At 32.7% G+C, this 12,887-nt stretch overlaps 1 protein-coding gene across 6 annotated transcripts in view; it reads left to right on the forward strand.

Moving 5' to 3' along the window:
- The window catches only part of LOC118193348 (nucleoside diphosphate phosphatase ENTPD5-like), a 113,764-nt gene that overhangs the window by 34,902 nt on the left and 65,975 nt on the right, over positions 1-12,887 (forward strand). Inside the window, exon 1 of one of the 6 annotated variants that reach the window (XM_085815962.1) lies at positions 1,302-1,320. The exons of 3 other annotated variants lie outside the window; for them this stretch is intronic. The gene's annotated coding sequence lies outside the window, so the exon portion shown is untranslated. Of the gene's footprint in view, positions 1-1,301; positions 1,321-2,434; positions 2,581-12,047; positions 12,197-12,887 lie in introns of those variants that run through there. 2 more of the 6 variants (XM_035364423.2, XM_035364421.2) reach the window with 2 other exon arrangements.

Here is a 12,887-nt window from a genome sequence, read left to right on the forward strand (position 1 = left end):
GAATATACTGTATCCCAAAAGCGGTATTTTAATGTTCAGTCTATTATTTATTAACAATCAAAGCATAACCGTGTTATTCATCGAAGAATCAAGAGTAATATCATTTTTAAGTTCAAATAAGATATTTTCATTGCAGTTTCTTTGATGTATACTAAAGAACAATGCACACTTTTTTTTGAGCTAGGATACGTGTTCACTTTTCATCATCTGTAAGCTATTTAAAGCATAAAATTATTCTACGTGAACGCAACAGCCGACGAATGAATTTCAGTTTTAATTTTGGATTAACAACTGTGCCAGAAAACTTTTTACATTTAGATAGAACATTTGGATGAAGACTTTTAATATTTGGTTAGAACATTTGACAATGAAGACTCAATATTTGGTAGAAGAAAAGTCTGGAAAATACATGGCGCTTCTGCTACAGTTTGCTATGCCATGCATTGAAGAAACTATAGTTATCATTACGTAAAAAGCACGAATCTGCAATAACACCAAAAATATCGAAGCATAAGAAAAAGAAGAAAGGGGAATAATCATGACGCCTAACTACATTACTAATTGTGTTAGCTTTAAATGACCAAATATCCAATTAATAAACTTCAAAAACTATCTTTTATAAGTTTAATTGATTAATGCTTTTACATTATAAAGTAAGAGAATTATATTTATAAACTTGAATGATATCTGATTTGACATTTTTATTGCTTAAATTACGAGCAGGCGTTTTGACAGTGGTTGTGAAAAGTAGTGGGTTTCACTATCGCATTGTCATATATTGTATACGTACGCGCACCGCGAACCTCGTTGGCAGTTTGCCAACATGTCTAAATTGTCACTAAACATGTCGGTACTTAATGTATTAACGCAATCACCGTAGTAGAGGTCGCCAAATTTTCAGAACGTGCCAAACTCTGGCAACCATGTTTGTAATAATCCTTTAAGCAAGCAACACCGCCAGTTTCATAGGCGTTCTTTTTTTTTTTTTTTCCCTGTATTCTAAGTTCCAACAGTTTTTTTAACCATGACATTTTTTGCCGTAAACTTAGTTTTCAACATGAACTTGTGAAATTTGCCAACAACGGAAGTATTTGAGATAAAATTTCTGCAAAATTCTGCGCAAATACGGAATTTTGCTGAAAATTTTCTGAAGGGAACAACGAAGAGAGATATATTTCCTACACAGCCGCTGTTGCCGAGGTTTGCGCAAAGCCAAGTCTCCGTTATTCTGTGATTTTTTTTAAGCGAAAACAAATCGCGCTGTGTTTTTCGGAAGAAGAATGACGGGGGGGGGGATGCAGAAAGAATTTGAATAAGAATGTAAGTGTTTTATTTTTTTAATATACCATGTAATCCTTATAATAGTTCAAATTTGTATTTTAAAATGCTAAAGTATGTTTTCTTTTCACATGCTGATTATATTTACCGACTTACTATTAATATCAGTAGTTTGGGAATCTTTCTAAAAAAAAGTCGCGAAAACTACCAGTTTGCGCCCAATAAGTAACGTCTGTCGTTTCATATGAAAAAACGTCGCCAAACTGCTTCATGCTAGTTGTGTTAATATGTAAACACCGAGATGTCAAAATAGATAAGCTTTTACCTGTATGTCAAGGGACTCAAATTCTTTTAATAGTTAAAAATTGCTTTTATCAGTTTAGTGAAGGCCGAAACTTGATCTTTTTCTGCTTTACAGAATCTTAAATATTGCATAATAAATATAATAGTATAATAGAGCTACGTAACATAAATACGCCACAGAATCATTTTACATAATATACATAATTCAACATATATACATTATATACGAGAGAACAGAAATACTATTCACTTAACAACAATTATAGACAGAAATACTATCGTTTACACGTATTGCTAACCTTTTACATCATTAAAGCACGCACGAAGAAATGCGATATTCCCTTACATTTGAATTTAATGCATATTTTTAGATTTTTTTGGGGGAAAATTATTGCTTTAGCCGATGTGAATTTCTTTATCAGTTTATAGTTTTTGACGAGGAGTTTATTTAGAAGGACTGAATTATAATTTTTATTATTTGTTGCACTACCTGTCCATAAAATATATCAAGTCAACAGAAAAACTAAACACGCTCTAAGTTTCAAGAAAACAAACATTGCATTTGTGTAGAGGAATTAAACGTGGTGAGTTGCAAGAAAACAAACTTTCCATTTGCTTGTCATGCTTAGTAATGAAAACGACTCAAATAAAGAAGGAAAGAAACTTAACTGGCCTTTCATTCCTTACATGACATTCCTAACTGTGGCCGTGCAAACATCAGCAAGGTCTAGAACAATGCAATTACACGTGTCACTAAATTATACGCGATTCGTGACTTAAAGATTTTACTTCAGCTCTGCCAGGATAGGAGGAGCATTTATTTCAATCTTCAGTTCTGCTATTTTTAGTTTCTTGATAATTTTATGACGATATCTTGGATGGTGTCCAACCTACCATTTTCTCGTCGAAGCCATATAGTGTTAATGTGTTAAAGCTAAAAGTGAAATGATAGTTTGCCGACTTATGCTCAGTGGACTTCATTTTGCAAGCGATCGTACGGTTTGTATTCTGTTCTGTTTAATTTAGTAGGAGCAGTAATATATGCATTTTTTTTAGAAAAGGTTAGCGATTTATTTTCTCACTGTTAGAATGAAGCACTTTTCTGGTTTTGATATCATTGTTTATTTTAATTATTTCATCATCGTGTATTCGGCTTCCCAGCAGAATCCCATTTATACCCATTTTTAACGACGTGGAACCGTTTTTCATAAGCCATTTTCAAACTGGTTTCTCTCTTTCTCTCTCTTTAAATGATTCTTTATGTACGCATCATTTTCGACTATAGTGTTATTTCTGAATACATTTGGCATCAAACATCACAATGCCTCTTTTGAAATTTTAGTTTCTTTTAAATCACCCGAGGGATATGTAATATGCTTCCTTGAAAAGGCAAAAATTATTATAATTTTCATTTTCAGCTTGTGTGCTCATGTCCCGTAAATTAAATAAGAAAAATGCGCCAAAAATTAATAATACTCTTCTTTAAATGCTCGAGTATTTATAGAAATGTATAGTTTGCAAGAAACACGAAACAGAAACAAAGTACACAGTAGCTTATAAATAACCGCGTGTTTCAAATTTCAGAATGCTCTTCTAGTATACTGTTAAAATAAATGGTAGTTTTTAGCCATATTTCTCTTCTAGTATACTGGTAAAATAAATGGTAGTTTTTAGCCATATTTCTTCATAGAATGGCAAATGTTTACTTGAAATGTGTTGCAGAATTATTTTCTTAATTTTCTGAAATGTTTCGATCTTCTTTTTTGGTAATTATTTCGCTTTCAGGGAATATTTTTAACATAAATCAGTTTTAGATTAATGTAATTTTTCACTGAACGTAGGCACGGAAAGCTATGTCTTGGACAAAGATTTCAATGTGGTATTTTTAATGCTGTGTATAGAGATCACTTATTGCATTATGCAATATGAGGTTAATTGTAAATGATGAGAGTAAAATAAAAGATGACTAAAATAATAGATGAGTGGTTTCAGACTTGTGATTCAATATTATTTTTCTGTAAGCCTGATTTCTGATAGGCCAATTAAATAGAGTTTTACTGTACCGAAGCAATTTGTTAAATCTTGACTATTTTCTAATAATGTGGAAGTGTTCTAAAAAAATGATGAAGACAATTTATCGATTGAAGAATTGTTTTATGTAAGGGAAAAGTAAATAGAATTTTTATTTAATGAGCTACCAGCTGATTCTTTGTCAATTTAAGTTACTGGAAAAGCTTACATTTTGAAATTTTTATTATATTCTTCAGAAGTTTTTCTGTGTGGAGTTGGATTAAGGCCAGTGCTAAGAGATGCCAGATCGTTTCGAATGTTGCGGTAAAGAACACTATTTCTTATTTTCTTAGAAATGCATTCAAATTATTTCTTTCATTGATTTTGTTTGTTGTAGTTGGTTATGACAAAGCATATAAGGTCTGTCATGTATTAGAAAGTGGGTTCGAGTTACAAAAATTCGCATGAAGTATGTGTGTTAATTTAGCGTTGATCGGAGTTTCACTGAGAAATTTTCATTTTTTTATCCTCTAGGTATATGATCCCCTAGATGCAGACTGAAAACTAACTTTATTCAAATCGGAATAATAGTCATATTCTCTATATAATGCTGAAGTTGTAGAAGTCCTGCAGCACAAAGATGCTTACTATTTTATATATTATTTAATGGGAAATTTAATACTACATACATTGTGCATTGTTTGTTCGGATCGACTAGGGCATATTTTTTAATAGGAATTAAAATGTTATATATTTAAAACAGAATTCTTACCTGATTTTGAAAGAATAAAGTCTGATTTTGAATGAAGGAAATGGCTCAAGATGTGGATGTTCGAGGTGTAGAACTGGTTCGTTAAAGAATGCCTATTTTTACTTTGATAACAGAAATTTTTCGCATTTTATGTTTTGGAATAAATTTTGAATTTTTTTTCCATATTATAATCAGATTATTTGAAATATAAATAGAAAATGTGAAAAGAATAATTTTTTAAAAAGTAAGATAATCTTTTGAGTTTTCTGTTTGTGGTGTGATATTTGTTGGATTGTTGAGCTACTGTTGATGTTTTACTTGAACTTGAGTTTGTTCCATTTTTATCCTGTTTTTAGCAGTGTTTTTTTGTCTCCAAAGTCAGTAATATAACATCTTTTATAACATAATCAAACTGTATTTATTTTGTTTTTATCTCGGCAAGTGTTTTTTTGGCTCTGGCAGACATTTATTAAATGATATGGCAAATAATAAATGCTTATGGCAAAAATTTATAAAATATAAACAACTAATTTTTAAATATGTTGCTTTTATCTCATGCTGTTTCCTTTGTACTTATAAATAAATTTTGGTATATGATGATTAAATATTTCTTTGAATTCCCGCCTCCCCCCTTTTTTTTTTCTTGTTTCGCGGTTGCGCAGCAAACAGCAGTGCAGGTAATCACTCGCAACTTTACCTGTTTTCTTACTCTCTACGTATCAGTAATCAGTTTTGCCTGATACAGCATGTCGCTTTATGTACGAAGGTTGGATAGAATAAATTTTTTGCTTGTTCGTAATCTAATATCTGAATCCAGATATGGCTGGTTAAATTCACTTTGTCGCCGCATGTTAAAATCATGATCCTTATCATCAGTCTGCATTGGAAATAAGGACATGTAATTTACTGATCGTTATACATCTTTTATTTATTCTGATAATAATTTTTCAAAACTTTTTTTAAAGGTAATGGGTTTATATAAAAATTAGGTTCCGTTAAGAATTTTTTTTCCTCCTCAAAATATTGTATTACAAATAGTACCTGGTCAAGGATTTCCTTGAACTGTTAGTAATCAGATAGTAACATCCTACCTATCCCCCCCTAAAAAAAATCAGTCAAACATGTTTTTATATTATTCTAAAATTTTAAAATTTTAATTAAGGTTGAAGATCACGCCAAATGCGATTGTTGTTCATTGCTTGAATGCTGTAAATAAATTACCGGCAGATATTCACTATTAGGTTTGCGAAGTGCATGAATCGCATATCATGTCTGATTCGGTGGTGAGAAAATGTGTTACAGAATTTAATAGAAATCGTGGTACATTCAAGATAAAGAAAGCAGTGGAACACCGTTTCTTTTGTAAAGACAATTTGTTAAGGCTGTTAAAAAATCTTGCCAGGAACAACGCTTCACAATTTCCTCGATTTCCTGGCAGTTTCAAGGAATGTCGAGAATTGTGATCCAGTCTTATTGAAAATCGATATTGAAATATTCTTTGCAGTAGAGTAGTGATGGCGAACCTATGGCATGTGTAACACAGTCGGCACGCTACTAAAATATTACTTCCTTAATCAATAATCACAATAAAATGATATTATGTAATTTAAATAAGTGTTTTAGTCTGTTTCTTGAACCGTTCACTTACTTACTTATCGTATAATGCGACTGGCATGGGGCCTAAGCCTAGATATAAGATTTTCATATATCGCTATAGAAATGATATACATATTGATTGACCCAATTTATGACGCTTCAGTTATTTGGACCAATCATATTACTTGTTAAATGGCAATTGAATACGCCAAAATTGAAGCAGTTAATGTTTGCTAAACGAATTCAAATTTCTTGCAAACTGCCGGTGAGTTTTAATACTTTTATTGTTAAACAGATTTTCTATACTCCAGGTCTTGAACCCTCACAAATGACTCCAGCAAAAAAGACAAAAGTAAATATTGATAGTGGACGATCATTTCAAGAGACCTGGACAGAACAACCACAAGATTGTTGCCGAATTTGATAAAGCTGAGCAGAAGTTTTTATTGATGGGAAATTGAGTAATTATAATTACTAGAAAGTTGGTTTTTGCAATTATCTTTCCAAAATAAACCATCTAATAATGGTCAGCTTTCAAATTTCACTGTGCCTGGCAAAACATGATAAACCTTTTTCCGATGAAGATTTAATCAAAGAGGTTTGGGGCTCGCGGTCCCACCTCCCAAAAAAAAATGTTTTGGGCACGCGGCTCCAGAAAGGTTCGTCACCACTGCAATAGAGAAACTTCGGTTAGGTTAGGATAATTAGCCGAGGCAAAGCAGCTGAAGGCTGTACCCGAACAAGAGAGATTGAGGCAGAATGATAACCCAGAAGTGTAACGTGAAATTTTAAAATAATTATGTCGAAGAATTCGAAGCAAATGGCTTAGAATTGATTCTAACATTGTGGTACTACTTGATGATAATGCTAGCCCACGAAGCAGTTCTAAATTGTAGTACTTTTCCAGGAAACAAAATTTATCACCTACCACATTACCGAGATATGATACAAAGTGACTTTTAGTTTTCTTTGCTTTGAAGATATTCCTCGTCAAATAGTAATAAGTAAGTTTGGCAGTAAGTTTCCGAGAGAGGGAAACGAAAACTGTTGCCTCGGTGTGCCAATGATCCATTAGTAGCCTAGATTAAACATAACAAAAGTTTAAAGAGTAAATAAATATTTTAAAAAATTGTATTTTTTAAAAGAAACTGGTCGGAGAGCTTAATTACTGAATGCACTTCTTACTTTGATTTATGAACATGCGCGCATGTTTGAATGAAACGCTTCCTAAATAATTCCATATCACTATTTTTGTATTTGCAATTTTAAAACCGTAAGTTAATTCAACGTTAAAAAAATTCGAGAAATTATGTCTTGTGTCATTAAAGAGAAGTTATTTAAAGTTTTAAATCCAAGTTCAACAATATTTGCATGAGATACTAAAGACAGTATAAACTTAGGGTTTCGTTATACATGATATTGATGATATAGAGGCTATTAGCACATTTTTTAGACGATTCTTTATTGTAATTACAGAAATATTTTACCTAACATTTTAAGGTTTTGAATGTTCAATTTGATATCCCATACTCTGCACTATCTTTATACACCCTAATTTCCAAAACAAATAAAACCTTTTGTAGTATCGGAAGAGGTATTTTGTCCCATTTTGCTGTCCAGTAGCTTTCTAAGAAGGTTGTAGGTCGACATTTGGCCTCCGATTCTTAAAAGCCTAAAAGCGCAAAAATACTTGGTAATAGATCAGGAGATTCAGTAGGGATATGAGTGAAGGGTTATGGCCTTGATAACTTGTTTCTTGTTCCATTTTTACATGACATTAACAGTAGATTTTGACGTGTCGCTGCTTGCTCTTGATGCAGTTCTACTTATTAATCACACTGTGTGTGAACAGAAAGTATTTCATACTTGAACACTAGGTAAACATTTTTGATAATATGGAGTTGATTTTGACATTTTTCTCAACTCTCTTTATTTTTAATTTGCCGTTATATGAAAAACCAACAATAATCATAAATCCCTTAGAAAAACTTAGATTCCTTGAACTATGTTTTAAGATATTTTTCTCCTCTTTGATGGTAAGAAACGGGTCTCTTTTTATCGCAGTCATTTAAGTACAACCAAGATTCGTCTGTTATGACAGCATTTTCCCATTTTTGTCCGGATAAATGTTTCCCTGAAGGAATTAGGCAGCGCATTCTTGCGTTCGGCAATATGTCATGGAGAAAGACGATGCACATTACGTTTTTTCGCGTTTTTAAGATTCAAATCAGCATTAATCACTTTGTTTACAGTTGACACTGACCATTTTAATGATTTTGCAGTTCTCCTTTTGATTTAGCGGATTTTCTTTTAACATTAAAGATCTTTTGCAACATTGAAAGCATTCCGTTTTTTCCCTTGGATACGTATTTGGAACAATTTTTCCACTCGAAGCTAAATTTTGAAGTTTTTTCCCTTTGTTGTTGACAACATTACCTTTTGTAGCTTTAGAAATCGAAAAACCATGGCTTTTTTTAATAACTAGATACGAATAATTTTCTTCGGAAAGGACACAATGATAGCCTTTCGTCCATTGCTTCTAAAAGCTACATTTTGCATGAAAACAAACTGTCAAGTAACAATCAACAATTTATCTTGCAAAAATGTAGCTGCTGTTAAAAAAAATCTAAGCAGAAGATTTTTTTTACAGCAAAGCAAGGTCGTCTAAAAGTGTACGAACATCCGCTGTACGTCTTGGAACTTCTATTCAGCTTGGGTTGCTCATAATTTTGCGTGTGTATGACAAGAATACAATCTACTTACTAATTCTCTTTTGCGAAGGGATCCTTCCTAATGCAGATATCTTCGAATGCTGAGTGTAAATACGTAATATAACGAAACTAGAATTTGGATAACGCAATTTTTCTTTTAGCCATCATAAGCAAAGTTATTTGTAAAATTTGATTTTCTGGAGAATTGTAGGCATTGACAAATACGAGTATATTTGTATTGGCCCATCTATATTTCTTCGATAATGTTATCAGTTGCGATAGATTAATGATTATAATATGTAGGATTCAAATTCTGTTTCTTGACGAGTAATCTTCATTGTAGATTTAATAATCTTTTTTCTTTTGTAAAAAAATTTGTAATATGTTAAACTGATAATACATTTGCTTATAGACGAAGCATGCATTTCTTTTATAATGGCGCCTTATATGGAATGCATTTTCCCGTTTTACTCTTCAAAACAGTTATATCAAATGCCGAAGTTTTACAAAAATGTGATTTTTTTTTGTTCCAATTTAAATATTTTTCATTCAGTTGAAATTCTTTCTGGAATTAGCTGTATTATTACTAAAATCTTAATTTGTGTTGTCATTTAACCTTTACTGCCATTGCCAAACGTTAATTCTCTTTCAGAGTAACAGATTTTTTTTTCTTATTTTAAATTGAGCATTTTATAGAGAAGGAAATTAATAAAACAAAATTTCATTAAATAAATTTTAATTCTTTAGCACATTGAGTGATTTATCTTTATTTCGGATTTTTAGATCAAAACAGTATTTTCGCTCGCTGATTGCAGTAACTTGCGTAAAGTTTCGTCCATTGAATCTCTTAATCCTGTATGACAGCTTTAACAGGGTAATTCTTTTGATAATGTATGATACATGGTAGTGGTGACAGTACCGTCGTGTTCATGGGGACCTAAAATTGACCACAAGGACCATGTGTAGCAAAACGCAGTCAGCTATTTCAGTGATATTCCCAGAATAGATCCACTCAGGATCAAAAGGATGTTCTCCAAGAAGAATCAGGGACCTTATAATCGTGGGACAGTCAAAAATACGGTTAAGATTTAATGCTATCTGGTCACTATTCCAGAGATTCTAGATATTGTTCTATCACTTTCTATCTTCATATCCCTAAAGTGCTGGATTTTGAGTCGAGTTATAGTTTTCGTGATGTGTTTATAAGCCTTAATTTCACAAATCTGGTAGTTTTTTTAAATGGTGTTTTCTCTAAGTTGATATTAATTTACGTCAAGAGTAATTTAATTATTATTGCCATCATTTAGATGTCTTGCTTCTTTGACAAGCATGTCTGCGATTTCGTTTCCAGGAATGCCAACGTGGGGCATCCACTGCACAATTCAGATCTTATCTAAACTTTTAGTTTCCTTTCATTGATGCTAAATAGCTTGAGCAGGTGTTGATTGACCTTTATTTATGCTCTCTAAGGCAGCTATGTAGTTACAGAAGACAACTAAACCATTTGCTTTTTCCGTATTCTCAAGTAAATAATACTCACATAGGCTATGTTTACTGCTTTCAGCTCACTAGTGAAATGTGAGGCGAGCGTCTCTGTGCCAGTTTTGTGGTTCACGGTTATATGATTCGGTAGCATTATATGTATACCAGCTCCACCGTTGGATAGTTTCGTCAGCTGAGCCGTCAGTATATGTATGGAGAAGTTACTTTCTGATATTGTTTAATAGTCTGCATTCCCTTTGCAAAGTTAGTATTTGTTTATCCCTTTTGTTACTTTCGAATTTGATACGTGGTGAGAGAGATATGTAAGAATTTCTGAGATTAGGTGAGAGAGATATGTAGTCTTTAAAAGTAATAATAATTGAGAAATGTACTCGGCGCACATCGCAGGATATTTTCTACAGCTCTGTATTACTTAAGAATGCATTATTAGGAATACTGTTTCGTACTTATTGTTTCATTATAAGTGCTTTAATTTAGAAGGGTCGTATTTTATAAAATTAAAAAGTTTTATTTGCTTAAATGTAATAAAATAATTTATCAGAATTTCGACCAAATGTTTTAAAATAATTTTCTTGTTTTGTCCACAAGTTGCTGTACCGTGGTACTCTTCTGAAGAGTGGTAGGAAATTTCATTCTTTTTTTTTTTTTTTTTGGAAGAAGGGGAGGGAGATGCGATTTCGCAAGTTTTGTGAAACTCATTGTGTGTTGCATTGCAAATGAAAATATTTTTTCCAAGCATGATAGTGTAGTAAAGTGACGCCGGAAAGAATTATTTGGTTTTCGACCGTAGATTTAGAACATGGTTCAGCAGTATGATTATTCTGTTCTCTATCAGGAATAGTGAGTTGGCTTTGCATTTTCGATGCTTTTTTGTACCTATTGTTACGTTTTTCTATGCGTACGGGTACGGCTCCCGACTCCGTTCAGTCGTTCTCGGAACTCTACGTACTCTCAAGAATCTCCACGCTACAGCTCGCGAAGCACTAGACGGTATCTCGATGCACCAAGTCGCGATACGTTTAAAATCGATGCTATATAAACCGATAATATTAAATCGAAGGACTAGGCACTAGCTGACTGACTATCAACTGATTCTTAACTGACTTAACTAGGCACTGAGCTCTAACCGCGTACCAGCAGGGTTTACATAGCTTTTGACTTGTGGTTTGAGCACATTCTGGGCCAAACCGGTAAAAATTCGTTTCAGAAGGTTCTCGTTCCGTCTATGGCATATCGCCAGTTTTGTCGCCAAATAAGCGATTTCTCGCCAAATATGGCAACCGTGACTTTACTTGCCATTTTTTGGCAACCCTAAACCTGCTTTGCAGAGAATCTATCTTACGCGGCTGGATATTTCGTATATTTTCTTAATTTCCTGCATATTAGAAGAACGTATTACTATTTCGTTTTTAATAATGCTAGAAGTATATAGTTTGGGATCTGTTTGTTCTTTTTTTCAAACTACCAGGAATGCACAAGCATCCCTGTTATTATGAAATTAAAGTAATAAAACTGCTAGTCCTAGCAGTTTTATGCGTTTGAGTTAATGTGTTTGAGGTTTTAAAGGAAATCCTTCTTGTCCCCACCCTGTAACTGGAAAAGTTCCCAGAATAAAATTTATTACTAAATTGGAGGGAGGGAAAGGATGTCCTTCTTTTTTATCATCTTATCTGTAAATCTTTATTTAAAATAACTAATGATTAAATGGAATTCAGATAAGCGCCTACTCCATTTTACTTTCATTATTTGCTTTGGGCTTTCATCGTCTTATCAATAGCGGTACCAACTGCTTGGACTTTGATGCAATTGCAGGCGCACCTGTTATCTTTTTGAAGTAACTATCTGTCATAGTGTGATGTAACACTGGTTTGTTTATTTTCTTGGAGTAAAACCGAAGTTTTTTTTTTTTTTTTTTCCTCCCAGTAGAAAATTAAATTTGCTTCCTCCTGTCGAAGATCTATTGTAGCTGCTCGCAGATTTTGATAAATTTTTCCTCATCTTTTTTGTTCCGTTAATCATGCCAGTTCTTTACTAATCCTGCCTTGTAAGTTATTAATATGATCTGGTGTGCATTTTTATTTGATACTTGCATTCTGTAAAAGTAATTTCTTAATTTCATTCTTTTTTAAAAGTGTTTTATTGGATGTTTTCAAACTTAATTCTTCTTTGTAAAGTATATAATTTATTGTATTTGTGATAATTTAGAAATTATTTTCTTTTATTAGAACTAGATTAGATTGTATATATCATACGTATAGTAGTAGTTATGAAAAAAAGAATTTGTGTCACATTGCGCTAGGACTGAAAGGATGAAGGGGAGGGAGATTGAACTACTAAATTCGGCATCGGAGTTGACGTGTTTTTTAGCAACTCCAACTCCGACTCCTTTTACCCAAAAATCTACCCGACTCCGATTCCGACTCCACAGCCCTGGTATAAAGGGTTTAACTTATTCTTATGTTGTGGTACTATGGTATAAATCAAGTGTGATGTGAATATTAGTTTTCTCATAGGATGTCCTCTGCGAAGATATTGCTTCTGCAAAAAAGGTAATTCTACTGACTTCTTCAGTTATCCAAAGTATTCTTTGAATGGGTCGTCCGTGGTGGTTTCTCCCCCTTTCCTTCAGAGAATTAGATTTACATTTTAAAAAATTTAATGGTGATGTGATATTTTGCAAATTTTTCATTTATATTCTTGTTTAACAATCGAACTAACCATTGCTGAATTTGAAT

The sequence above is a fragment of the Stegodyphus dumicola genome, chromosome 4 (genome assembly GCF_044657685.1).
Source record: "Stegodyphus dumicola isolate Sdum_Otavi_A_Nest chromosome 4, ASM4465768v1".
Lineage (NCBI taxonomy): Eukaryota > Metazoa > Arthropoda > Arachnida > Araneae > Eresidae > Stegodyphus > Stegodyphus dumicola.